This window comes from Thalassophryne amazonica, chromosome 11 (assembly GCF_902500255.1).
Source record: "Thalassophryne amazonica chromosome 11, fThaAma1.1, whole genome shotgun sequence".
NCBI classification, from domain to species: Eukaryota; Metazoa; Chordata; class Actinopteri; order Batrachoidiformes; family Batrachoididae; genus Thalassophryne; species Thalassophryne amazonica.
The window spans coordinates 107460355-107487994 of NC_047113.1; the positions used below are offsets into that span (position 1 = coordinate 107460355).

Sequence of the window (27640 nt, forward strand, 5' to 3'; positions counted from 1 at the left end):
CAGGAAGTGAGAGCACAGTAGAAGACGATAGTTCTACTTTCAAATCACAGAACTGCTTTTCTGCTTCTTTAGTCCACATGATCTTATCAGTCAGTCCCATGGGGGTGTCATAGATCAAATTCAGCAGCAGTTGCGTTTTGGCAGCGTAGGATGGGATCCACGCTCTGCAGTAATTACAAAGGCCCAAAAAGGCCATCATCTGTTTCTTAGTCACAGGCTTGGGAGTGTTTGAAATAGCCAACTTCCTCTGCTGCTGGATTTGTCTCCCTTCAGCAGTAAGTGTGTGTCCCAAATAATCAACACTTGGCTGCACCCACTGCATCTTCTCCTTTTTCACTTTATTTCCTGTCTTCGCTAAATGAGCCAAAAGGGCTAGAGAGTCAACTTTACAGCTCTCAGCAGTATCAGATGCAATCAAAATGTCATCAACATACACAAGAACTTGACTTCCACATGGGGGTGTGAACGTGGATAAACAACTAGTAATAGCCTGTGTGAAAATAGTTGGGCTGTCTGAAAAACCCTGAGGCAGTCTGGTGTATGTATATTGTTTGCCAGCATGTGTAAATGCAAACCAGAACTGAGAATCTGGGTGAATTGGAACTGAGAAAAAAGCATTACTCAAATCGATCACTGTAAAAAAATGTGCTGCCTGGCCTCAGTAAGTTTAACAATGTGTGTGGATCTGGCACCAAAGGAACTCTTGTTTCAATAGCTGCGTTATCGAGCCTGAGATCTTGTATTAGACGCCAGTCGACGCCATTTGCCTTTTTTATGGGAAATATGGGTGTATTACATGGGGAATCAGGACATTCTCTAAGGATTCCTGCTTTTAACAACCCGTCAATCACAGGTTTGATACGGTCTTGTGCGTCTGCTTTGAGTGGATATTGGCGTGCTCTAGGCCTCCAAACGGATCTAGGTTTCAACTGCACTGGAGCTATGGACTTAATAAGTCCCACATCAGTGGGATTTTTAACACAAAGAGTTTCTGGGAGGTCTGCAAGGCCAGCCTCCTCCTCTGCTGTTAGCAGTAGCAGAGTACCTTCCATCTCTGGTCAAAAAAGGTCATGTACAGCAGGGTGTGCACTGGTGAGCAGCCCTAAAGATTTTCGGTAGATTTGTGTTGAGGGGCTGAACTTCCAGCCTTCCTCATCTTGGGCTTGAAAATCAGAAGCACACACTGCTCGGCTCACAAACTGACCTAAATCTTTCCACTGCAAAGTTTGAGGCTTGCATAATGACACGTGTGGGCTCCCCGACACCTGGTGAGCTAGGCTCCGCCTTGGAGCAACAACAATTCCCCATAATATAATATTTACAATATTTACACTCAATATCACCAAAGCACTCAGCTGCTCAACAGCTTTTCATGTAAAACACTGTAACACGCACCAACATGCGTTCACTGTCACTGTGGTCCTTCAGCGCCACTATTCTCATTCATCTCAATCAATTTGCCAATGTCCAATGGGTCATTTCTGCATGACCATGCAAACACAATGGTAAAGTATAAAAGTTGTGCACCTTACTTGCTTTGCTGTCTGTCTCCGTTCCACTCGTCTGGGTCCGTATGCCGTCAATCCGCCGTTGGCAGTCGGAGGTGACTCTAGACACCGGCCTGGCGAGGTACGACCCCTCTCAGGTCTTTGCTTCGGTCCCACTAGTAGGAGCCGGCCGTCGACGGGCTTCGGCGTGTTGTCCTCCTCCTGTCAGCGACTGGGTATGTTGGCAACCGGACGGAAACACCAAGTTATGTCAGGGTTAAAACACGTTACCCCTTACGGACACTTAAAAATGAATAGACGTGAGACCAGCAAGTCTTTTGTCAGCTTTGCATGGAGAGGGAAGAGCAGTCTCAGCCCAGTCACCACCTCTCTCTCGACTCTCGTCAAACTGTCTCCGTGTGTTCAGCATCCTTTTATTCATTCAGTCAAACAGATGGTGTTATCATAGTGTCATAGTGACATTGTCAGACGCCTTGAGTGGAAGCAAACATCCTGTGCTGCTGGTGGTTACAAGGTTTAATACAAATCTTATCTATGGGTTTGCTGTGATTGCTAGCCCAAACTCCCTACATCAAACCTCAGACAACCTCGCTTCAAGGCTGCGATATCAACAGAGACGTGCAGGACTACATGGTGCAAAAGATATATGCATGCATATGACATGTGATGCAGAACAAACGATAATATACGTTGTGACAATATATATATCTCTATATCAGTTGTGCTGGTGATAATATAATGATATTATGCTTATATTGTGATGAGGTGCATAATCAGGTGCATAATTTCTCTAACAGGTATCACTTTCAATATGATTGGAACATTTTTTTTTACCCCTATGCAGTTCTTCAATTGACTCCTACTTGGCACCTGATTGAAAATTCAAATGGCTAAAGTTATTTTTCTACAAAATCAAATCAATTTTATTTATATAGCGCCAAATCACAACAAACAGTTGCCCCAAGGCGCTTTATATTGTAAGGCAAAGCCATACAATAATTACAGAAAAACCCCAACGGTCAAAACGACCCCCTGTGAGCAAGCACTTGGCAACAGTGGGAAGGAAAAACTCCCTTTTAACAGGAAGAAACCTCCAGCAGAACCAGGCTCAGGGAGGGGCAGTCTTCTGCTGGGACTGGTTGGGGCTGAGGGAGAGAACCAGGAAAAAGACATGCTGTGGAGGGGAGCAGAGATCAATCACTAATGATTAAATGCAGAGTGGTGCATACAGAGCAAAAGAGAAAGAAACACTCAGTGCATCATGGGAACCCCCCAGCAGTCTACGTCTATAGCAGCATAACTAAGGGATGGTTCAGGGTCACCTGATCCAGCCCTAACTATAAGCTTTAGCAAAAAGGAAAGTTTTAAGCCTAATCTTAAAAGTAGAGAGGGTGTCTGTCTCCCTGATCTGAATTGGGAGCTGGTTCCACAGGAGAGGAGCCTGAAAGCTGAAGGCTCTGCCTCCCATTCTACTCTTACAAACCCTAGGAACTACAAGTAAGCCTGCAGTCTGAGAGCGAAGCGCTCTATTGGGGTGATATGGTACTACGAGGTCCCTAAGATAAGATGGGACCTGATTATTCAAAACCTTATAAGTAAGAAGAAGAATTTTAAATTCTATTCTAGAATTAACAGGAAGCCAATGAAGAGAAGCCAATATGGGTGAGATATGCTCTCTCCTTCTAGTCCCCGTCAGTACTCTAGCTGCAGCATTTTGAATTAACTGAAGGCTTTTCAGGGAACTTTTAGGACAACCTGATAATGATGAATTACAATAGTCCAGCCTAGAAGAAATAAATGCATGAATTAGTTTTTCAGCATCACTCTGAGACAAGACCTTTCTAATTTTAGAGATATCATGCAAATGTAAAAAGCAGTCCTACATATTTGCATAATACGCGCATTGAAGGACATATCCTGATCAAAAATGACTCCAGGATTTCTCACAGTATTACTAGAGGTCAGGGTAATGCCATCCAGAGTAAGGATCTGGTTAGACACCATGTTTCTAAGATTTGTGGGGCAAATCGGTACAATATGTACCGAAAGGTATACACAGTCAAACTTTGGTGCTTGTAACTGGATTTGAATGATTCTTACAGTTAACTGCTGTGCTGCTGCCGTTTCCCTCTTAAATAAGTGGTCTGTCATGTCTTTTCTCTGTATTTATTATTGTTATTGTTCAGGGCTATGAGAACTCAGCTGATCCAAGGAATTCTGCGGATTTCATGGGGGGGGGGGGGGTGTTAGTGTTATACTCAGTAATTGTTATCATCACTGAGTTTTTAAAATGTCTATCTCAAAGCACTCTTTTTGTGTGTGTTACATTGTGCAAGTTTTATCGGTCCGCGGACACTGATCTCGGTGTTAGAGATACAAATCAGTGTCCTCGGATCCGAGGATGTCTGCAGAGAAAAATGCCTCTGTCAAAGCGTGGCTGTTGTGACAGTTGTTGTAAAGCGGGACTGGTTGGTTGCTACAGCGACACTGTGTGGCTGCTCCAAGCTAAACGTAGCATGTTGACATCGCACATTTTAAGAGCTATCAAGTTTTTAAAAGAAGAATTTTGCAGCATGTCTGTGTCACAGAGTGATGTCGGAGAGACGGAAGATGATGAGAAAGACAGTTTGAAAACATTTAATAAGGACAAGAATCTGTGGAATTGGTTGAATTTAAAGTTCGTCGTCATGCCTGACTCCGTGGTATAACTCACAAACTCGTAGCTTAAAGCAGATAACCCGTAAGTTGGAGAGGAAATGGCGTCTCACTAATTTAGAAGATCTTCACTTAGCCTGGAAAAAGAGTCTGTTGCTCTATAAAAAAGCCCTCCGTAAAGCTAGGACATCTTTCTACTCATCATTATTAGACTCTATTGGCTTTGCTCAAAAAGTAAATGAGTCCACCCACCACTTTAATCATATCTTAGATCTTGTTCTGACTTATGGTATGGAAATAGAAGACTTAACAGTATTCCCTGAAAACTCCCTTCTGTCTGATCATTTCTTAATAACATTTACATTTACTCTGATGGACTACCCAGCAGTGGGGAATAAGTTTCATTACACTAGAAGTCTTTCAGAAAGCGCTGTAACTAGGTTTAAGGATATGATTCCTTCTTTATGTTCTCTAATGCCATATACCAACACAGTGCAGAGTAGCTACCTAAACTCTGTAAGTGAGATAGAGTATCTCGTCAATAGTTTTACATCCTCATTGAAGACAACTTTGGATGCTGTAGCTCCTCTAAAAAAGAGAGCTTTAAATCAGAAGTGCCTGACTCCGTGGTATAACTCACAAACTCGTAGCTTAAAGCAGATAACCCGTAAGTTGGAGAGGAAATGGCGTCTCACTAATTTAGAAGATCTTCACTTAGCCTGGAAAAAGAGTCTGTTGCTCTATAAAAAAGCCCTCCGTAAAGCTAGGACATCTTTCTACTCATCACTAATTGAAGAAAATAAGAATAACCCCAGGTTTCTTTTCAGCACTGTAGCCAGGCTGACAAAGAGTCAGAGCTCTATTGAGCTGAGTATTCCATTAACTTTAACTAGTAATGACTTCATGACTTTCTTTGCTAACAAAATTTTAACTATTAGAGAAAAAATTACTCATAACCATCCCAAAGACGTATCGTTATCTTTGGCTGCTTTCAGTGATGCCGGTATTTGGTTAGACTCTTTCTCTCCGATTGTTCTGTCTGAGTTATTTTCATTAGTTACTTCATCCAAACCATCAACATGTTTATTAGACCCCATTCCTACCAGGCTGCTCAAGGAAGCCCTACCATTATTTAATGCTTCGATCTTAAATATGATCAATCTATCTTTGTTAGTTGGCTATGTACCACAGGCTTTTAAGGTGGCAGTAATTAAACCATTACTTAAAAAGCCATCACTTGACCCAGCTATCTTAGCTAATTATAGGCCAATCTCCAACCTTCCTTTTCTCTCAAAAATTCTTGAAAGGGTAGTTGTAAAACAGCTAACTGATCATCTGCAGAGGAATGGTCTATTTGAAGAGTTTCAGTCAGGTTTTAGAATTCATCATAGTACAGAAACAGCATTAATGAAGGTTACAAATGATCTTCTTATGGCCTCGGACAGTGGACTCATCTCTGTGCTTGTTCTGTTAGACCTCAGTGCTGCTTTTGATACTGTTGACCATAAAATTTTATTACAGAGATTAGAGCATGCCATAGGTATTAAAGGCACTGCGCTGCGGTGGTTTGAATCATATTTGTCTAATAGATTACAATTTGTTCATGTAAATGGGGAATCTTCTTCACAGACTAAAGTTAATTATGGAGTTCCACAAGGTTCTGTGCTAGGACCAATTTTATTCACTTTATACATGCTTCCCTTAGGCAGTATTATTAGACGGTATTGCTTAAATTTTCATTGTTACGCAGATGATACCCAGCTTTATCTATCCATGAAGCCAGAGGACACACACCAATTAGTTAAACTGCAGGATTGTCTTACAGACATAAAGACATGGATGACCTCTAATTTCCTGCTTTTAAACTCAGATAAAACTGAAGTTATTGTACTTGGCCCCACAAATCTTAGAAACATGGTGTCTAACCAGATCCTTACTCTGGATGGCATTACCCTGACCTCTAGTAATACTGTGAGAAATCTTGGAGTCATTTTTGATCAGGATATGTCATTCAAAGCGCATATTAAACAAATATGTAGGACTGCTTTTTTGCATTTACGCAATATCTCTAAAATCAGAAAGGTCTTGTCTCAGAGTGATGCTGAAAAATTAATTCATGCATTTATTTCCTCTAGGCTGGACTATTGTAATTCATTATTATCAGGTTGTCCTAAAAGTTCCCTAAAAAGCCTTCAGTTAATTCAAAATGCTGCAGCTAGAGTACTGACGGGGACTAGAAGGAGAGAGCATATCTCACCCATATTGGCCTCTCTTCATTGGCTTCCTGTTAATGCTAGAATAGAATTTAAAATTCTTCTTCTTACTTATAAGGTTTTGAATAATCAGGTCCCATCTTATCTTAGGGACCTCGTAGTACCATATCACCCCAATAGAGCGCTTCGCTCTCAGACTGCAGGCTTACTTGTAGTTCCTAGGGTTTGTAAGAGTAGAATGGGAGGCAGAGCCTTCAGCTTTCAGGCTCCTCTCCTGTGGAACCAGCTCCCAATTCAGATTAGGGAGACAGACACCCTCTCTACTTTTAAGATTAGGCTTAAAACTTTCCTTTTTGCTAAAGCTTATAGTTAGGGCTGGATCAGGTGACCCTGAACCATCCCTTAGTTATGCTGCTATAGACGTAGACTGCTGGGGGGTTCCCATGATGCACTGTTTCTTTCTCTTTTTGCTCTGTATGCACCACTCTGCATTTAATCATTAGTGATCGATCTCTGCTCCCCTCCACAGCATGTCTTTTTCCTTGTTCTCTCCCTCAGCCCCAACCAGTCCCAGCAGAAGGCTGCACCTCCCTGAGCCTGGTTCTGCTGGAGGTTTCTTCCTGTTAAAAGGGAGTTTTTCCTTCCCACTGTAGCCAAGTGCTTGCTCACAGGGGGTCGTTTTGACCGTTGGGGTTTTACATAATTATTGTATGGCCTTGCCTTACAATATAAAGCGCCTTGGGGCAACTGTTTGTTGTGATTTGGCGCTATATAAAAAAATTGATTGATTGATTGATTGATCTGACAAGTCGTCTAATCACAAAAATAATTGTTGAGTAGTCGACTATCAAAATAGTCGTTTGTGGCAGCTCTGTCTGATGGTTAATGATCACATTATTCCCTTTAATCGCTTTGGGTGAGGAGAGTCAGACTCAGATGAGCTGCTGTGGCGCTCTGATCGTTTCCTCCATCTTTCATGATGAAATAATGCTGAATTTATGTGGAAATGATTGTTGTAGAAAAGCTTCAGATGTCTGTGGCTGAGACAGATGATGACTGGAGGGTTAGTGCAGGCAAGGGGACCGATTTTTAGGAGGGCCGTTCAGTCGGCAACACCGGCCTCTCTCTTAGGTACACCTGCTCCACTGTTCATGGAAACAAATGTGTGTCGCAGAGCAGAAACCCTGTGCGTTTGGCGCATAGACTTGCCTCAGAGCCGCTGATGAAGCTGCCTTTGAAGGTGGTGTGGTTGTGGGTGCCCGACACACTTGTTTCAGCACTTAAGAAGCACTGATCTGCTGAGATTTTTACACACAGGCATCTCGAAGGCCAACAGCAACTCTTCTGAAGACAAGAAGAACCATCTGGTGAGTGATGGTTCTCTGGAGGAAAATGAAGTGAGAATGACCAGACTGATTTGAGCTAATGGAAAAGCACCAATAACTTATGTCATGACTTCCAAGATATGCAGGAGAGCATCTCGGTACACAACAGGTGGAACCTTGAGGCACACAGCTGCTACTCCTGTCAGCTCAGAACAGCAAGCTGGATACTATTGGCCTCCCAGCTGCTTTGCGGCCAAACTGCATCAAAAACTGGCATGGTAGTGTGATTGCTCTGGAACGGAGAGGCCTAGGGTCCCCAAAGTAACAGAAAAGGCGTATCAGGTAGAGGTGCACCGATCGATCGGGCACCGATCATTATCGGCCGATCACACCTTGATCGGTTTGATCAGTGATCAGCAAAATGCGCCGATCAAAAGGACCAATCACAACAGTGTAGGCAGTAGCGCAGGGAGCGCTCGGTCCTGTCATGACACGCCCAGCCAAGAGCATGTGTAGTTTCAAAATGGCTTCGCCGGTCTGGACTTTTTTTGCGGTGTCAAAAATAGACACGAAATTTGCTATTTGCAACACTTGCGACTAGGGATGGGTATCGAGAACCGGTTCCTTTCGGGTATCGTTAAGAAATGATTCGATCCACCGACATCAATAAGCTTTCAATCAATCAATCAATCAATTTTTTTATATAGCGCCAAATCACAACAAACAGTTGCCCCAAGGCGCTTTATATTGTAAGGCAAGGCCATACAATAATTATGTAAAACCCCAACGGTCAAAACGACCCCCTGTGAGCAAGCACTTGGCTACAGTGGGAAGGAAAAACTCCCTTTTAACAGGAAGAAACCTCCAGCAGAACCAGGCTCAGGGAGGGGCAGTCTTCTGCTGGGACTGGTTGGGGCTGAGGGAGAGAACCAGGAAAAAGACATGCTGTGGAGGGGAGCAGAGATCGATCACTAATGATTAAATGCAGAGTGGTGCATACAGAGCAAAAGAGAAAGAAACAGTGCATCATGGGAACCCCCCAGCAGTCTACGTCTATAGCAGCATAACTAAGGGATGGTTCAGGGTCACCTGATCCAGCCCTAACTATAAGCTTTAGCAAAAAGGAAAGTTTTAAGCCTAATCTTAAAAGTAGAGAGGGTGTCTGTCTCCCTGATCTGAATTGGGAGCTGGTCTAACAGAACAAGCACAGAGATGAGTCCACTGTCCGAGGCCATAAGAAGATCATTTGTAACCTTCACTAATGCTGTTTCTGTACTATGATGAATTCTAAAACCTGACTGAAACTCTTCAAATAGACCATTCCTCTGCAGATGATCAGTTAGCTGTTTTACAACTACCCTTTCAAGAATTTTTGAGAGAAAAGGAAGGTTGGAGATTGGCCTATAATTAGCTAAGATAGCTGGGTCAAGTGATGGCTTTTTAAGTAATGGTTTAATTACTGCCACCTTAAAAGCCTGTGGTACATAGCCAACTAACAAAGATAGATTGATCATATTTAAGATTGAAGCATTAAATAATGGTAGGGCTTCCTTGAGCAGCCTGGTAGGAATGGGGTCTAATAAACATGTTGATGGTTTGGATGAAGTAACTAATGAAAATAACTCAGACAGAACAATCGGAGAGAAAGAGTCTAACCAAATACCGGCATCACTGAAAGCAGCCAAAGATAACGATACGTCTTTGGGATGGTTATGAGTAATTTTTTCTCTAATAGTTAAAATTTTGTTAGCAAAGAAAGTCATGAAGTCGTTACTAGTTAAAGTTAATGGAATACTCAGCTCAATAGAGCTCTGACTCAGCCTAGCTACAGTGCTGAAAAGAAACCTGGGGTTGTTCTTATTTTCTTCAATTAGTGATGAGTAGAAAGATGTCCTAGCTTTACGGAGGGCTTTTTTATAGAGCAACAGACTCTTTTTCCAGGCTAAGTGAAGATCTTCTAAGTTAGTGAGACGCCATTTCCTCTCCAACTTACGGGTTATCTGCTTTAAGCTACGAGTTTGTGAGTTATACCACGGAGTCAGGCACTTCTGATTTAAAGCTCTCTTTTTTAGAGGAGCTACAGCATCCAAAGTTGTCTTCAGTGAGGATGTAAAACTATTGACGAGATACTCTAACTCCCTTACAGAGTTTAGGTAGCTACTCTGCACTGTGTTGGTATATGGCATTAGAGAACATAAAGAAGGAATCATATCCTTAAACCTAGTTACAGCGGTTTCTGAAAGACTTCTAGTGTAATGAAACTTATTCCCCACTGCTGGGTAGTCCATCAGAGTAAATGTAAATGTTATTAAGAAATGATCAGACAGAAGGGAGTTTTCAGGGAATACTGTTAAGTCTTCTATTTTCATACCATAAGTCAGAACAAGATCTAAGATATGATTAAAGTGGTGGGTGGACTCATTTACTTTTTGAGCAAAGCCAATAGAGTCTAATAATAGATTAAATGCAGTGTTGAGGCTGTCATTCTCAGCATCTGTGTGGATGTTAAAATCGCCCACTATAATTATCTTATCTGAGCTAAGCACTAAGTCAGACAAAAGGTCTGAAAATTCACAGAGAAACTCACAGTAACGACCAGGTGGACGATAGATAATAACAAATAAAACTGGTTTTTGGGACTTCCAATTTGGATGGACAAGACTAAGAGACAAGCTTTCAAATGAATTAAAGCTCTGTCTAGGTTTTTGATTAATTAATAAGCTGGAATGGAAGATTGCTGCTAATCCTCCGCCTCGGCCCGTGCTACGAGCATTCTGACAGTTAGTGTGACTCGGGGGTGTTGACTCATTTAAACTAACATATTCATCCTGCTGTAACCAGGTTTCTGTTAGGCAGAATAAATCAATATGTTGATCAATTATTATATCATTTACCAACAGGGACTTAGAAGAGAGAGACCTAATGTTTAATAGACCACATTTAACTGTTTTAGTCTGTGGTGCAGTTGAAGGTGCTATATTATTTTTTCTTTTTGAATTTTTATGCTTAAATAGATTTTTGCTGGTTATTGGTAGTCTGGGAGCAGGCACCGTCTCTACGGGGATGGGGTAATGAGGGGATGGCAGGGGGAGAGAAGCTGCAGAGAGGTGTGTAAGACTACAACTCTGCTTCCTGGTCCCAACCCTGGATAGTCACGGTTTGGAGGATTTAAGAAAATTGGCCAGATTTCTAGAAATGAGAGCTGCTCCATCCAAAGTGGGATGGATGCCGTCTCTCCTAACAAGACCAGGTTTTCCCCAGAAGCTTTGCCAATTTTCTATGAAGCCCACCTCATTTTTTGGACACCACTCAGACAGCCAGCAATTCAAGGAGAACATGCGGCTAAACATGTCACTCCCAGTCTGATTGGGGAGGGGCCCAGAGAAAACTACAGAGTCCGACATTGTTTTTGCAAAGTTACACACCGATTTAATGTTAATTTTAGTGACCTCCGATTGGCGTAACCGGGTGTCATTACTGCCGACGTGAATTACAATCTTACCAAATTTACGCTTAGCCTTAGCCAGCAGTTTCAAATTTCCTTCAATGTCGCCTACTCTGGCCCCCGGAAGACAATTGACTATGGTTGCTGGTGTCGCTAACCAGAGTTTGATCCTCAGCGGGTGTGTCGTCGAGTGGGGAAAAATGGTTAGAGATGTGAACGGGTTGGCGGTGTACACGGGGCTTCTGTTTAGGGCTACGCTTCCTCCTCACAGTCACCCAGTCGGCCTGCTTTCCCGGCTGCTCGGGATCTGCCAGAGGGTAACTAACGGCGGCTAAGCTACCTTGGTCCGCACCGACTACAGGGGCCTGGCTAGCTGTAGAATTTTCCACGGTGCGGAGCCGAGTCTCCAATTCGCCCAGCGTGGCCTCCAAAGCTACGAATAAGCTACACTTATTACAAGTACCGTTACTGCTAAAGGAGGCCGAGGAATAACGAAACATTTCACACCCAGAGCAGAAAAGTGCGGGAGAGACAGGAGAAGCCGCCATGCTAAATCGGCTAAGAGCTAGTAGCTACGCTAAGCTAGCGGATTCCTAAAAACACGCAAAGTGAATAATGTGTAAATAATTTAGAGGTGATTCAGCAGAAGGATTGCTTTAGTTAAGGCACGTAAAGATTACACTGGGAAACAAATCGTAATCTAGATAACTAGATCAATCTAACTGCGCAGATTAAACAGCTAACAGATACAGAAAAACACCGCTGTGCTCCGGAACAGGAAGTGATACAATACCGCAGTGAGAGCCAACCACCAGTAGAAGCTTTGTGCTTAACGATTCTGTTATCAGTCCTTCAGAGTGGCCGTTGTTTTGGGGGGTGTTTGTCAGGAAAATGATCATTTCTCTACACTGATTACAGACCCTGCAGCGAGTCTGTGATCAACTTTTCTAATAATCTAATGATTATTATATACAATTTTAGAGAAAGAGACAAAAAGAACTTGAAGAGAAACACAACAGAAAATATAAAAGCAACTTACAATGAACATATATATATAAATACATACAGAAATAAGTGTTTCCTGTGAACACCTAGTAACTCATACCTCCATTTCATCCCTGTTTTAAGTTTAATGACAGTTTGTTTTGGTCAAACCATATTTTCAGTTTAATTTCTTCAGTGATTTCCTCCAGAACTATCTGACAAACTAGAAAACTGCTGCATCCTAGTAAGAGCAGAATACTACTGGAATGAAATTGAATAAGGAAAGCTGTTGTTTTTTTTTTTTCCTTCACTAAATGAATGCTGCACTCACTGCAGTTTATTGTCTGGAATAGTCCCAGATTGCATTTCAGAGCTCCTAGAATTCAAACATTTTCGTGCAGGTGGTGTTGGGGGGTAATTTGGGGTTTCAGCTTTTTCTTTTGTTTTCACCACTTTCATCCCTGTATATGTCAATTGTGAGTCACTTTTGTGCGGATTAAAGTCACTAACTGGGACTCCTGTCTTGTTGCGAGAAAGAAACGAGAATCATCCTCCATTCTGTTCACACAGCTCCAAACGCTGCGCGGCTCTCTGACGAGTCAAGTTAGAACGATAGAATTCAGTCTGAATTAATAACTTCAAAGAGAAACACTGTTTTGTTTATTTTTGTTTTTGCTTTCCTCTGTGACGTAAACTCATTTTGACTTCTGATATGAGCTGGATGGACAAGGAGAGCAGTCGCCATCATCTAATGTAGTCCATGTCCGTCCAGCTCATATCAGAAGTCAAAATGAGTCAAATGGCTCTGAGATCTAAATAGAATGTAATGAATGGAATCACACTGCCATCTAGTGGATATCCAGTGTGCGTGAGTGTGTATTTGTGAATCAGTAGGCATTTGTTTGTGGATCTGTGGATTTTGCGAAAAGAATGTCTCAAAATTACATCACAGAGGAAAGCGATGAATGCGTGTAATTGGTGATCCACAAATACTGAAACTCAATTCACAAATACAATTTCCAGTTTTACAAATGTAATTTTTTTTTTTTTTTTTTACAAATTAAGTTTTATATTTGCAAATACAAAATTATTTGCAAAGACCAATTTACAAGTTACAAATATGACATTTGTATTTGTGGATATCTGAACACATTTGCAAATCAATGATTCTTTGTAGATCACCCTGTGTGCATTTACAAATATTAATGAGACAATTTTAACCCCATAGAATGAGGGCTGTATTTTACATCCTCAACGTTCTGTAGGCTGTAACCTGAGCAACATGAAACATGGAAAAGAAAAGCTTGCTGGTAGAACAAAGTCAATGTAATAAAACAAAAGCTGGCAGTTTATTCTAGTGTCTTTATTTGAATGCATGTTTTTTGTTTTCATCATTAAGTTTTAATGCAAAAATAGTCCTATACATTAGACCTATATTCTTATTTTGGGCATGATCCAAATATGTATCCGTATTGGCCTTGATCGGTATAGGCCGATCTAAATTTCAGTGATCGGTGATCGGCCTAAAAATCCTGATCGGTGCACCTCTAGTATCAGGGCAGGGCAACTTGGTGGGCTTGTCCTTGAGGTCAAGGTGACAGGCCAAAAGGTCTTCCTGCCAGCGATTTCACTGGAGGCTGTGGGATACCACTGATGGCCACCAGTATTTTTGCTGTTACGTTCAGATGATATGGTCACAGTTTGGCTTAAACAACATAAAATCATGAATTCTGCCACGTGTCACCACTTCAGGCTGCTGGTGGTGATGGTATGATGGTGTCAAAACACCAAAATCTCTGAGAAGTATTTCCACTCCCTTTTATTGGTATATAATATGAAGAATCAGCTCTTAAGGTGAAAGAGGGGCCAATCCAGTACTACCAAGGCCTACCCAATAAAGTTGCTTGAGTGTGTTTTAAATCTGGACATGATTTACAATTGTTGGTGATGCTGACAATAAAACAACCAGAAAGGTCTCAGACAATCAACATTGAGTGCTGCCTCCGTGTGGAAGAAACGGCATCCCTCCAACTTAGTGAAGAAAAGCAAAAAGAAAAGAGTAAACTGATGCAGTCAGTTTCTATCAATTTGACCCTAATCGGTACACATTGGGTCCAAACTATCCATGTTACACTTACTCAGCTGAAATTTAATGAAATTACCTGGTATACTCGAAAAACTCCCTCTGGTCATATTGAGGAAGAAACCTCAAGCCGACCAGACTCGGGGGGTGACCAGACTGGGGGGGGGGGGGGGGGTGACCCACTGCTGAGACCATTCTAACAGTTACAAGGTTTTTACAAAATTTTCAAGTTGTTCTTTATGAATGGATGGGTCTTGAAAAAGTAGTGCTTCCTGGGGTCAGTCTGATGCCCTGGGGTCCAGGGCCAGGATCAGTCAACGGTCTCATCAGTGCCTCAGACAGAAAGAAAAAGAGCAGAGTCAGTTGGTCAGAAATAACTGCACCTGAGGCATTAATTCACCAGCAGTAAATCATCAGGGAAGCAAAGAGATTACTAAAGTGGTCACAGACAGCTGGAACTGAGCTTCACCCTCAATTTAAATGTAGTGAGGCTGAGACCTGCTGATCCACTGCTAATAACATGAATTAAAAGGACAGGAGTCATAGTTTCACACTGCACCGTTATGCTAGCCATTTGAGAAGGAGAATAGATGTGTCTGTGGTCTGGACTTAAATGTCTGTATGGAATCTGATTATTTTTCCTTTGCAGGGAGATCATTCCACAGTGTAGGCGCGCTACCAACTTTTTTCTTACCTTATAATATTTGATAAAATATTGTGGGCTCCAGCAGTTTTTCTTATGGGGTCTGTTTGGACGGTCAGACTCTATAGCAAAATTTTGAGCTTTTTTCATTTTTTCACAACTGAACTGACCGCTTTTCATTCAGGATGTTTGCATCAGATAAAACTGCAGTGACGTGTTCTAGGTATTGAATTTTTTTATTGAAAAGTTGTGATCAAATCTTTCAAAATGAAATGTGGTTTATTAGCCAGATACTAAATGGACCCCACAAGAATTGTTATGGAGCCCACAGTATTTAATCAAACTGGATAAGTTTATTGGATAGATAAGTGAAATTGAAAGCAAATGTATAGGTAACAATTACAAAAAATGTCAGCTGAATGAGAACGGTGCACCTGGAAAGTAGACCACCACCTAGTGAGAGGTAAGATGGCGCTGGCTCTGGTGACACGCAGCAGTAGTGTGAGAGGCTGAGTTTTGTTTGAGTGTTTTGTAGACTTTCTGTGAACTTTTGAGAACACTGGGACGTTCTGAATCTGTCTAATCTTACCTGGACAATGGCTTACCGAGTAGTGGGCCTTTTCCTCTTATGGACACTGCTCTGTCACCTGTTGACCCATCTCTCGGTGAAGGGGGAGCCACTGCAGTACTCAAGGCAATTCCTTCTTCTCCACAGTAATACCAAACTTGGTTCTGTGGATCCAGATGCGTCTTTCCCCCCAGGAGATCCTCCGCCCGCATGCTTCTACTCCAGGGGCCGGCTGGACAGCGAGGCACCCAGGGTTACGGAGGAAAAGAGGGCGACGCGGCGGTGTATGACAAAGACTGAAAAGACTTGGTCATCGGCGGATCCCTCTTCCGTCTATAATGTTGGCGAATGTACAGTCACTTCGAAATAAAGTGGATGAATTACAAGCCGACATGCGGTTCCTAAGAGAATATAAGGACACTTGCATCCTTGCTTTCACAGAGACGTGGCTCAAAAAGCATGACTCCCAGGCAGACTTGGACATTGAGGGCTTTGGAACACCTTTACATCTTGACAGAGACCCCACTGTGACTGGCAAGTCACTTGGTGGGGGGCTATGTTTGTACATTAATAAACACTGGTGCAAAACCGCAATCATTCGAGAGTCCTTATGCACATCAGATATAGAACTGCTAACCGTATCATTACGTCTCTTTTATCTGCCAAGGGAATTCCCTCAGATTTTTGTATCTGTGGTTTATATACACCCCAAAGCGAATGCGGATATAGCCACACAGACGATAACAAAGTCTGTGCGGCGAACCCAGGGGCTTGCACCAGATGCTCCTATTCTTTTAATGGGGGATTTTAACCACTGTAAACCGGGGAAAGCACTTGGACACTTTTTTCAATATGTCACTTGCCCGACTCAACATTCCAAATGTCTTGATCCTTGCTTTGGAACCGTGAAAGGAGCATACAAATCGCTTTTGAGGGCTCCCATGGGCTCGTCTGATCACAGCACTGTTTACCTTTTTCCGACATACAAAACTGTCCTGAGGGGGAACAAGCCGGAGCGAAGATTGGTTCTGGCCTGGTCGGAAGACTCGATGCTGGCGCTGCAGGAATGCGTCGCATGCACTGACTGGGATGTGTTTATAATTACTTGCATGTATTTAAATGAATTAACTGAAATAGTATCAAGTTACATTTCGTTTTGTCAAGACATGCTTATACCTAAGAAATCAATTTCAGTGTTTGCTAATAATAAACCATGGGTTTCTAAATCTGTCAAGGCCTCTATTAATCAGAGGAACATTGCTTAGAACCAAGGAGACACTCAGCAGTACAATGAGTTAAGGAAGCAAGTTAAAAAAAGAGCTTAAACTTGCAAGGTTCTCTTATAAAAAATAAGGTTGAAACATTACTGAGTGCTGGAAATGCCCGACCTGCATGGGAAAGTGTGAAAAATATGGTGGGAATGTCATCTATAAAGGACACTCTCATTTAATGAGAAAACTGCTCTTGACCTCTCCAATGACCTTAATGTGTTTTACAACAGATTTGATGTTAATGATTTTAGTAAGGAGGTTTCTGTCTTTAAAGATGTTACTCTCGGTTCTCCCACTGTAATAATTGATACAGAGGCTGTGAGGAAAGCCTTCTGTTCAGTTAATGAGCGGAAAAGTCCTGGCTCAGATGGCATTGGAGGTAGGCTTTTAAAGAACTGTGCTGAGCAATTGGCAGAGATTTTCACTTATATCTTCCAGTTGTCTCTACAGTTACATTGTGTACCTCGTCTGTGGAAGGAATCAATTATCATTCCCATTCCAAAAAATAAATCCCCAAAGGAATTGAATGATTTCCGACCTGTGGCACTTACCTCATTAGTGATGAAAACCTTCAAGAAATTGGTCAAGACATCACTAATGGACTTGGTACAAGACAAACTCGACCCTCTACAGTTTGCCTATAGACCGGGTAGAGGTGTTGATGATGCCACTGGGGTACTTTTACATTTGGTTTTCAAGCACTTGGAGGGAGCAAAATCTCTGGTTTGTTTACTTTTTGTAGATTTTTCCTCTGCATTTAACTGCAGTCAGCCTCATGTGTTGGCAGATAAACTAATGAACCTTTTTGATTTTGAACCGAGCATTGTTAGCTGGCTTCTGGACTTTTTCATTGGGCGGTCCCAGCGCTTTAGGGTGAATGGGCAGCTGTCAGATGTTCTTTTCTCCTCCACCGGAGCACCACAGGGATGTGTTCTGTCTCCTCTTTTATTTGTTTTATACACCAATGACTGTCAGAGTAAATACATCAATCGTCACATTGTTAAATTTGCTGACGACTCTGTCATTGTGTCACTTTTAAATCAGGAAGACCTCAAGCATGGTCCTATTTTATCAGATTTTATTGACTGGTGCAACACATCCTTTATAGATATCAGTGTGACCAAAACCAAAGAAATGGTTATTAATTTTGGCAGGTCACTTTCTGTTCTCCCTCCAGCTCTCATAAATGACCAGTGTGTAGAGCGGGTCCAAGAGTACAAATACTTGGGGACCATCATTGATGATAAACTGTGCTTTGAGCCCCAAGTGGATGCAGTTTGTAAAAAAACCCAAGCTGTGCGTGGAGGTGAGCCCGACTATCTCTCAACCTCCCGCACAAGCTCAGGCTCCTTCTCCCCCCAGCAAGATGACATTCCACGTCCCAACAGCCAGGGGCTGTGAACATGGACTGGGCCGCCAGGCCACCTGCCCTCGACCTCCACCCAATCCTCTCTGCACCCGACCCCCATGGTCCCCTCTGCAGGTGGTGAACCCACAGGAGGGAATAAATAAATAAAAATCACATGTCCATAAGTATTCACAGTCTTTGCTCAGTACTTTGTTGATGCACCTTTGGCAGCAATTCCAGCCTTAAGTCTTCTTGAATATGATGCCACAAGCTTGGTGCACCTATGTTTGGGCGGTTTGGTCCATTCCTCTTTGTAGCACCTTTGTAGCAAAACTCTGATAAGACTGAAATGATGGTTCTTGGTCCAGTGAGACATCGGCATCAATTTGACCAGTTAACACTCAGCCTAGGCTCGTGAGTCATACATCACACTGACAAAGTGAGGAACCTTGGGATTATTTTTGATCCTTCGTTGTCCTTTGGCCTCCATATTAGAAATATTACTAGGACTGCTTTCTTCCACCTGCGAAATATAGTGAAGATTCGTCCCATCCTGTCTATGGCTGATGCTGAGACCCTGATCCATGCATTCATCTCTTCTAGATTGGACTACTGCAATGTTCTATTTTCTGGTTTACCGCAGTCTAGCATTAGGGCTCTCCAATTGGTTCAGAATGCTGCAGCCAGACTTTTGACACGAAGCAGAAAGTTTGACCACATTACACCCATTTTGGCGTCTCTTCACTGGCTTCCTGTCCCAGTGAGATCAGATTTTAAGGTTCTGCTACTAACCTATAAAATTATTCATGGACTGGCACCTCCCTACCTAGCTGACCTAATTAAACCTTATGTACCGGCCCGGGCTTTACGTTCTCAGGGTGCAGGACTACTTTGTGTCCCTAAGGTGAATAAGAAGTCTGTGGGTCACAGAGTTTTCTCTTATCGTGCTCCTGTTCTGTGGAATGATCTCCCTGCATCAATAAAACAGTCAGATTCTATGGAGACTTTCAAGTCCAGACTTAAGACACACTTATTTTCCCTTTCATATGGCTAGCATACTGGTACAGTTTTGTTTTACGCTTTTTACTCTTTTTTTGAAATTATCTTTTTATTTGGAGATACATGTTATAAAACATCCAAATACAAATACAACCACATTTTTTTTTAACTGTTATGTTATAGTTGTAATGGAATTTTTTTTCCAAAGGTTTATAACGGCCGTATGGCTGGTCCATTTCCTTTTGTTTTAACAGTAGAGGGTGAAAGGAAGAAGGGGGGGTGAGAAACAGGACATGTTCAGTTGAACTATTTACATCCAGAGGGGTTATAAAACAACAGTCAAAAACACATAAAATACTTTTTAAAGAGTATCTGCAGTATTTTAGTTTTATTCAGTTATCTTAGTCATTGAGATACTGTTGAAGACTTGAAGACAAAAAAAAAAACACACCCTGTGTAATAGATGAGAGGTTGCTGTTCCCTTAGTTCACTATTGTGACAAAGTCTGGTCTTCGAGGTCTAATAAAATGCACCCATCCTTTCCAGTTTTTCATAAAAATGTCCATCTTTAGATTCAAAGAAAAGGTAACCTTTTCCAAAATGTATATTTCCATTGTCACATCTATCCGGGTCCGGTTTGCAGCCTCCATCTCTTAGTTCAAGCCTTTTTCCCTGCTGCCAGTAACACCCCTATCAGATACTTATCTTTAGCCATCAGTCTTGGTGAGATAAGTCCTAAGTACATGGTTTTGAAGTCGAATGGTATCCATGTATTGAGGACTTCCTGTATTGCATTATGTACATCTTTCCACTAATTTTGTATTTTTGGACAATCCCAAAAAATATGATAGTGATTCGCAGTCTGACATCCACAGCTTCGCCAGCAGAGAGCATTATTATTGTTTTGGTGCACCTTCATGACTGGTTTGATGAAGTATTGGGTTATATTTTTCCAACAGAATTCCTTCCATGCATGAGATTTTGTAATTTTCCATTGAAGTGTACAAATATCTTCCCATTCTTTATCTGTTATTGTTATGTTTCCTTCCCTTTCCCATTTAACTTGTATATATTTTGTTGAGTTAGTTTTTAAGTTCTGTAGACTCTTATACAGTCGGGAGATAATCCCTCTCTCTGTTTGATTTGTATGCATCAATAAATAATTGAACAAATGGTTTACTGGCCTCTCTACCATCCCTGTTTTTTATTTTCTGATTATTATAATAATGTTGTAATTGGAGGTATCTATAGAAATCTTGTCTTTGTAATGAGAAATTATCCTTTAGACTTTGAAAACTCATAAGAGTATCCTTCTGTATAATACTGCACATTGATGTGATGCCTTTTTCAGTCCAAGCTTTGAATCTATCATCAAATTTGTTGGTATGAAATCCGAATCAAAAGCACACCAACTTAAAATTCTAACCTCCTCATTCAGTTTATATTTTCTAATTAATGATTTCCATGTTTTGAGAGTGGAGTTCACCCATGGATTTTCGAGTCTATCTATGTATTGTAAGTTTTTATCCGGTAGTACGGCCTGTATATGTAGGTCAGGTATCAGACTGCACTCAATATCTTTCCATTGTGCCTTGTAGGAGGGGTTGCACCAACAGAGCAACGCTCTCATTTGTGCTGAGACATAATATTTTTCCAAGCATGGTAGGCCCCATCTCCCCTTCTGTTTAGGTAGCTGTAACGTTTTATATTGTATTCTGGGTTTCTTCCCTTGCCATATAAATCTTGATATTATTTTATCCCATTCTCCAGTTTGCTTTCTTGTAATTAAGATTGGTAACATTTGAAATAGGTAAAGGAACCTCGGTAATATATTAATTTTTATTGTTTCAATTCTTGCACTCAGACTCAGAATGGGTATAAGATTCCACCTCCTAAGATCCTCAGTCTTACAAAGCAGAGGTTCATAATTTTTCTCATAAAGTTTTGTCAAATCTTTAGGTAGGTTTACTCCCAGGTATTTAAAGGATTCTGTTTTCCATCTTAGAGGGTATTTTTCTTGCAATTTTCACATGGACTGAAGTTGTATGCTAGAGTTTCAGTTTTATTGACATTTAGTTTATACCATGAAATAGAACCTAAGTTATTTAAGAAAGTCAAGGGTTTTTAAGATACAGGAGGACATCATCCGCATAGCATGCTATTTTATGTTCAGTTTTGTTGATATAAATTCCCTTAATTTTAACATTCTGTCTAATGTGTTGGGCTAGCGGTTCTAGGAATAGGGCAAAAAGGAGTGGAGACCAAGCACATCTCTGCCTCACTCCTCTCTCTAAGGTGAGTGGTTTGGATAGGTAGCCCTTTATTTTAATTCTTGCTGTAGGATTGTTATAAATAGCTTTGATGCTGTTTACCATCATTTCATTAAAACCAAATTTAATTAGGACCTTAAAGAGGTATTGTCAGCTGACAGAGTCAAAGGCTTTTTCTGCATCTAGAGTTAGGATTAAGGCCTTTTTCTTATGTTGTTTAATGTGGTCCATAATGTGCAGGGTGCATCTTATGTTGTCTTGTGTGAGTCGTGCGTGTATAAAACCTGTCTGATCATTGTTAGGGTGGGCAACATTTTTCCATTCTTCGGGCCATTATCGATGTGTACGAGGGCTGGACGACTCCTCTCACAAGGAGTGCTCACAGGCGAATGACGTCACCGACAGGCATGGAAAAACTCACGCATGCGCACGAGGGTTCAAGCATGTCTGACGTAAAAACATATGAATGAAATCCATATAGTTTTTGAAAAAAATAAAAAGGACCGTTACTTTATTGACAGCCCTCGTATATGCGGTAATCAACATTGAGTATCGAAATTGGTCTGTATGATCCGCACTCGAGTTTATCTTTCCCCTCTTTATGTATGAGGGAAATAATGGCTTCTTTCCAAGATGGCAGGGTCTCTGCTTTTTTCAGTGCCCAGTTACATGCAGTTAGCAATATAGGCATAAGTTCTACCTTAAATGTCTTGTACCATTCGGTTGTAAACCCATCACTACCTGGTGATTTATTGCTTTTTAATCTGTTTATTGTGTCTGATAGTGCTTTTGGGGTTATTTCTGTACTTAGAATTTTATTTTGTTCCTCTGTCATAACTGGTAGATCTAGAGTTTCTAGAAATGAGTCAGTCTGATCTCCTTGAGTCTCTGTTGTTCTAGAATAAAGTTGCTTGTAGAATGATTCGAAAGCTGCTTCGATCTGTTCTTGTTTGCTTTCAATGCTATTTTTTCGCGGGTCTCGAATTCTATATATCATATTGTTTGCATATTGCTTTTTCAGTTTCCAGGCCAGTAATTTTGTGAATTTAGGCCGATTTTCATAAAATCTTTGTCTAGTAAAGAGCATTTTCTTCTCACTTTCCTGTGTATACATTAGATTAATTTCATTTCTAACTTTTTTTATTTTTTGCAGTGTATGTGAGTCTTGATTTAGTGCATTGGTAGCTTTCCAGTTGTTTTAATTGTTTTTGTAGGTCAAGCAGTTTTCCTTGGCATAATTTATTTTTGAGCGAGGACATAGCTATGATCTTGCCCCGTAGAACAGCCTTTGCTGCATCCCATATCTTAAGTGGTGAGGTTTCTCTATTAGCATTTTCCTTTATATAATTTTAATTTCATTTCAATCAAATCAAATCAATTTTATTTATATAGCGCCAAATCACAACAAACAGTTGCCCCAAGGCGCTTTATATTGTAAGGCAAGGCCATACAATAATTACGTAAAAACCCCAACGGTCAAAACGACCCCCTGTGAGCAAGCACTTGGTGACAGTGGGAAGGAGAAACTCCCTTTTAACAGGAAGAAACCTCCAGCAGAACCAGGCTCAGGGAGGGGCAGTCTTCTGCTGGGACTGGTTGGGGCTGAGGGAGAGAACCAGGAAAAAGACATGCTGTGGAGGGGAGCAGAGATCAATCACTAATGATTAAATGCAGAGTGGTGCATACAGAGCAAAAAGAGAAAGAAACAGTGCATCATGGGAACCCCCCAGCAGTCTAAGTCTATAGCAGCATAACTAAGGGATGATTCAGGGTCACCTGATCCAGCCCTAACTATAAGCTTTAGCAAAAAGGAAAGTTTTAAGCCTAATCTTAAAAGTAGAGAGGGTGTCTGTCTCCCTGATCTGAATTGGGAGCTGGTTCCACAGGAGAGGAGCCTGAAAGCTGAAGGCTCTGCCTCCCATTCTACTCTTACAAACCCTAGGAACTACAAGTAAGCCTGCAGTCTGAGAGCAAAGCGCTCTATTGGGGTGATATGGTACTACGAGGTCCCTAAGATAAGATGGGACCTGATTATTCAAAACCTTATAAGTAAGAAGAAGAATTTTAAATTCTATTCTAGAATTAACAGGAAGCCAATGAAGAGAGGCCAATATGGGTGAGAGAAACTCAACACAACACAACAATCACAACAGAGTTGCCTCAAGGCGCTTCACACAGGTAAGGTTTAATCTTACTAACCCCCAGAGCAACAGTGGTAAGGAAAAACTCCCTCTGAGGAAGAAACCTCAAGCAGACCAGACTCAAAGGGGTGACCCTCTGCTTGGGCCATGCTACAAACATAAATTACAGAAATAATTTACAGAAAAAATCACGGACAAATATACAAGAATTGCTGTTTGTGCACAGGACAGGAGGATCGCCAACACAAATACAACTCCCATCTCTGGATGAAGCTGCACCTTAAACAGAGAAAAAATAGAATCAGGCATCAGAAAGACAAAAAATACTGTATAATTTGTCAGCATTAAACAACAAGAAAAACAGAAGAAATACTAAGGAGATCGCCGGCCACTAGCCCTAAACTTCACTAAAAGACCCAGAATTTAGGTGAAGTTGAGGCCGCGGCCTGCTCCAATTACTAATAACATGAATTAAAAGAGTAAAAAGCGGCTTCCGGTTTCCACCACCACCGAGATGGCAGCGTAAAACACGGTCTCCTCTGACCAAAATACTAAAACGCCCTGCTAACTAGAGAATAACCACAAGAACATACCAAAACAATTGGATAGCAGCGTAACAATGGAGATGAGGGCAAAAAGTACGAAAAACGCAGCGGAGTTCAATGAAAACGAGGAGGAAAGACAAGCTACAGAAGCAGGTGCTAATGCTAAAGACGGCGGACGACAGAGAAGCACCGAAAGACCAAAGGTGAATATGGAATGGATTCTACAAGAAATACTGGCGTTTCGAAAAGAGAACGGTCAGCAATTGGACGATATAAAATATATATAAGACGAGATTAACAAAACAAACCAGAGGATTGAAGAAGCGGAGGAGCGCATTGACAGTGCCGAAGCTAGGCTGCTAACAGTCGAGGAAGTGATAAGAAACATGTTAAAGATTCAGCGGCAGCATGAAGAGAAACTAATCAACCAGGAGGGAAGAACAAGAAGGGAGAATATCAGACTGTACAATGTACCAGAAGAAAAAGAGGGAAACTCAATGATAACTTTTATTGAGACGCTTCTCCGAGAAAAGCTGGATTTTCCCCCGACCACTGAACTACACATTGAAAGAGCACACAGAGCGCTAGCCACGAAACCCGCCGCTACAGACAACCCCGATCGATTGTAATTAAATTTCACGGATATAAAGCAAAAGAAGAAGTCCTTCGCAGAGCCTGGGAAAAGAAGGAAATTCGCCTGGACGACCAGAGAATATACTTTGATCATGACTACCCTTCAGCCGTCCTGAATAAGAGGAAGGAATACGAGGTGAAACGAATGTTAAAAGTGAGGAAAATTTGCTTCCAGACACCGTATCCTGCCAAACTGCAGGTCTTCTATGAGGATGGGACACGACTCTACCACACGATCAACAAAGCCACGAGCGACATGGAGGCCAGGGGCCTCCTGATCAAAGCTGTCCCCCCACCAGAAGATCCACTCGAGAAACTGAACCAGAACCCCTGACACACAGCGAGAGGAGGGCGAGTGGCGCACACCAGAGGTTCACCACGGAGCACCGGCATCAGAGAAAAGCTGCAGATCTTCAGATGACAAACTTCCACTTAAAAATAGTTCAAATGATTAAAATGAAAAGAAAGAAATACAAGAAGAGACAGAAAAAATTTGAAACATTTGGTTCCAACCAGCTCAAATTTTAAAACTACACTGATGAAAAGCAAAGGCTGTGATAAATAATAGTATACTATTAACCTAGAGAAAATAAATAGATAGTAAAATTAGTCGGAGGCTGACAGCAACTATTTCAAGGCAATGGACGTTTTATGGCTTAACCCCCCAGGGAGGGCCCTCTACCTGCAGGTGTTTAAAGAGGCTTCCCCTCCAAAGCCAGAGATACTCTAGCTATTTAAGGGATCACTCAACAAATTCCCTTTCCTTGAAGCTAATGTTTTGTACTGGTTCAGCTTGTTCAACGTTAATAGCTGCTTTAGTTGTGCTTTTCAATATTTCACCAGAGGGAAGACCTGTAGCATATAGTTATGTATATATATATCTATATATATATAGATATATAGATATTTTGACCTCACATAAAAAAGGAAATGGCTAACCAAAAACTGAAATTTGTTTCCTTCAATGTGAATGGAATATTGAATGCAGTGAAACGTAGTAAGATACTGTCGAAAATGAAAAAAGAGAAGGCACAAATTGTGTATCTACAAGAAACACACTTAAACGATACAGAACATGAGAAACTAAGAAAAATGGGCTTCTCAAACCTTTTCTTTTCATCATATAAAGCTAAGCACAAAAGAGGTGATGCTATTCTACTTTCCAACAAACTGGCCTTTCAACAGACTTATGTTCAGAAAGATAAAGAAGGCAGATTTATCTTGGTTAGAGGTATACTAGAAGGGACAGATGTCACTCTACTGAATATATACGCCCCCACAGTGAGGAAAATAAGTATTTGAACACCCTGCAGTTTTGCAAGTTCTCCCACTTAGAAATCATGGAGGGGACTGAAATTTTCATCTTAGCTGCATGTCCACTGTGAGAGACATAATCTAAAAAAAAAAAATCCGGAAATCACAATGCATGATTTTTTAAATAATTTATTTGTATGTTACTGCTGCAAATAAGTATTTGAACACCTACCAACCAACATTGACCAGGTCCTCCTGTGTAGTTCTGAGCTTTCTCAGAATCATCCTTACCCCACAAAGTGAGATCTTGCATAGAATCCCAGACCGAGGGAGATTGACAGTCATCTTGTGTTTCTTCTACTTTCTAATAAATAATCATAACAGTTGCTGTCTTCTACCAAGCTGTTTGCCTGTTGTCCTGTAGTCCATCCCAGCCTTGTGCAGGTCTACAGTTGTGTCCCTGGTGTCCTTAGACAGCTCTTTGGTCTTGGCTATGGTGGACAGGTTGGAGTGTGACTGAGTGTGTGAACAGGTGTCTTTTATACAGGTAACAAGTTCAAACAGGTGCAATTAATACAGGTAAAGAGTGCAGAATAAGAGGGCTTCTTAAAGAAAAATTAACAGGTCTGTGAGAGACAGAATTCTTGCTGCTTGGTAGGTGTTCAAATACTTATTTGCAGCAGTAACATACAAATAAATTATTTTAAAAAAAATCATACATTGTGATTTTCTGGATTTTTTGTTTTTTTTTTACATTCTGTCTCTCACAGTTGAAGTGTATCTATGATAAAAATTACAGACCTTTACATTCTTTGTAGGTGGCAAAACCTACAAAACTGACAGGAGGTCAAATACTTATTTTCCCCACTATACATACATATACATATATATATATATATATACACTCAACAAAAATATAAACGCAACACTTTTGGTTTTGCTCCCATTTTGTATGAGATGAACTCAAAGATCTAAAACTTTTTCCACATACACAATATCACCATTTCCCTCAAATATTGTTCACAAACCAGTCTAAATCTGTGATAGTGAGCACTTCTCCTTTGCTGAGATAATCCATCCCACCTCACAGGTGTGCCATATCAAGATGCTGATTAGACACCATGATTAGTGCACAGGTGTGCCTTAGACTGCCCACAATAAAAGGCCACTCTGAAAGGTGCAGTTTTATCACACAGCACAATGCCACAGATGTCGCAAGATTTGAGGGAGCGTGCAATTGGCATGCTGACAGCAGGAATGTCAACCAGAGCTGTTGCTCGTGTATTGAATGTTCATGTCTCTACCATAAGCCGTCTCCAAAGTCGTTTCAGAGACTTTGGCAGTACATCCAACCAGCCTCACAACCGCAGACCACGTGTAACCACACCAGCCCAGGACCTCCACATCCAGCATGTTCACCTCCAAGATCGTCTGAGACCAGCCACTCGGACAGCTGCTGAAACAATCGGTTTGCATAACCAAAGAATTTCTGCACAAACTGTCAGAAACCGTCTCAGGGAAGCTCATCTGCATGCTCGTCATCCTCATCGGGGTCTTGACCTGACTCCAGTTCGTCGTCGTAACCGACTTGAGTGGGCAAATGCTCACATTCGCTGGCGTTTGGCACGTTGGAGAGGTGTTCTCTTCATGGATGATGCGAAGGAGATGTGTTGCACTGCATGAGGCAAATGGTGGTCACACCAGATACTGACTGGTATCCCCCCCCAATAAAACAAAACTGCACCTTTCAGAGTG

The 27640-nt window shown here is 41.4% G+C and overlaps 1 protein-coding gene across 3 annotated transcripts in view; it reads left to right on the top strand.

Annotated features, from left to right (window-relative positions):
* Window positions 1-27640, top strand: part of abhd18 (abhydrolase domain containing 18) — a 166715-nt gene that overhangs the window by 106638 nt on the left and 32437 nt on the right. The gene's annotated exons all lie outside the window — the stretch shown is intronic.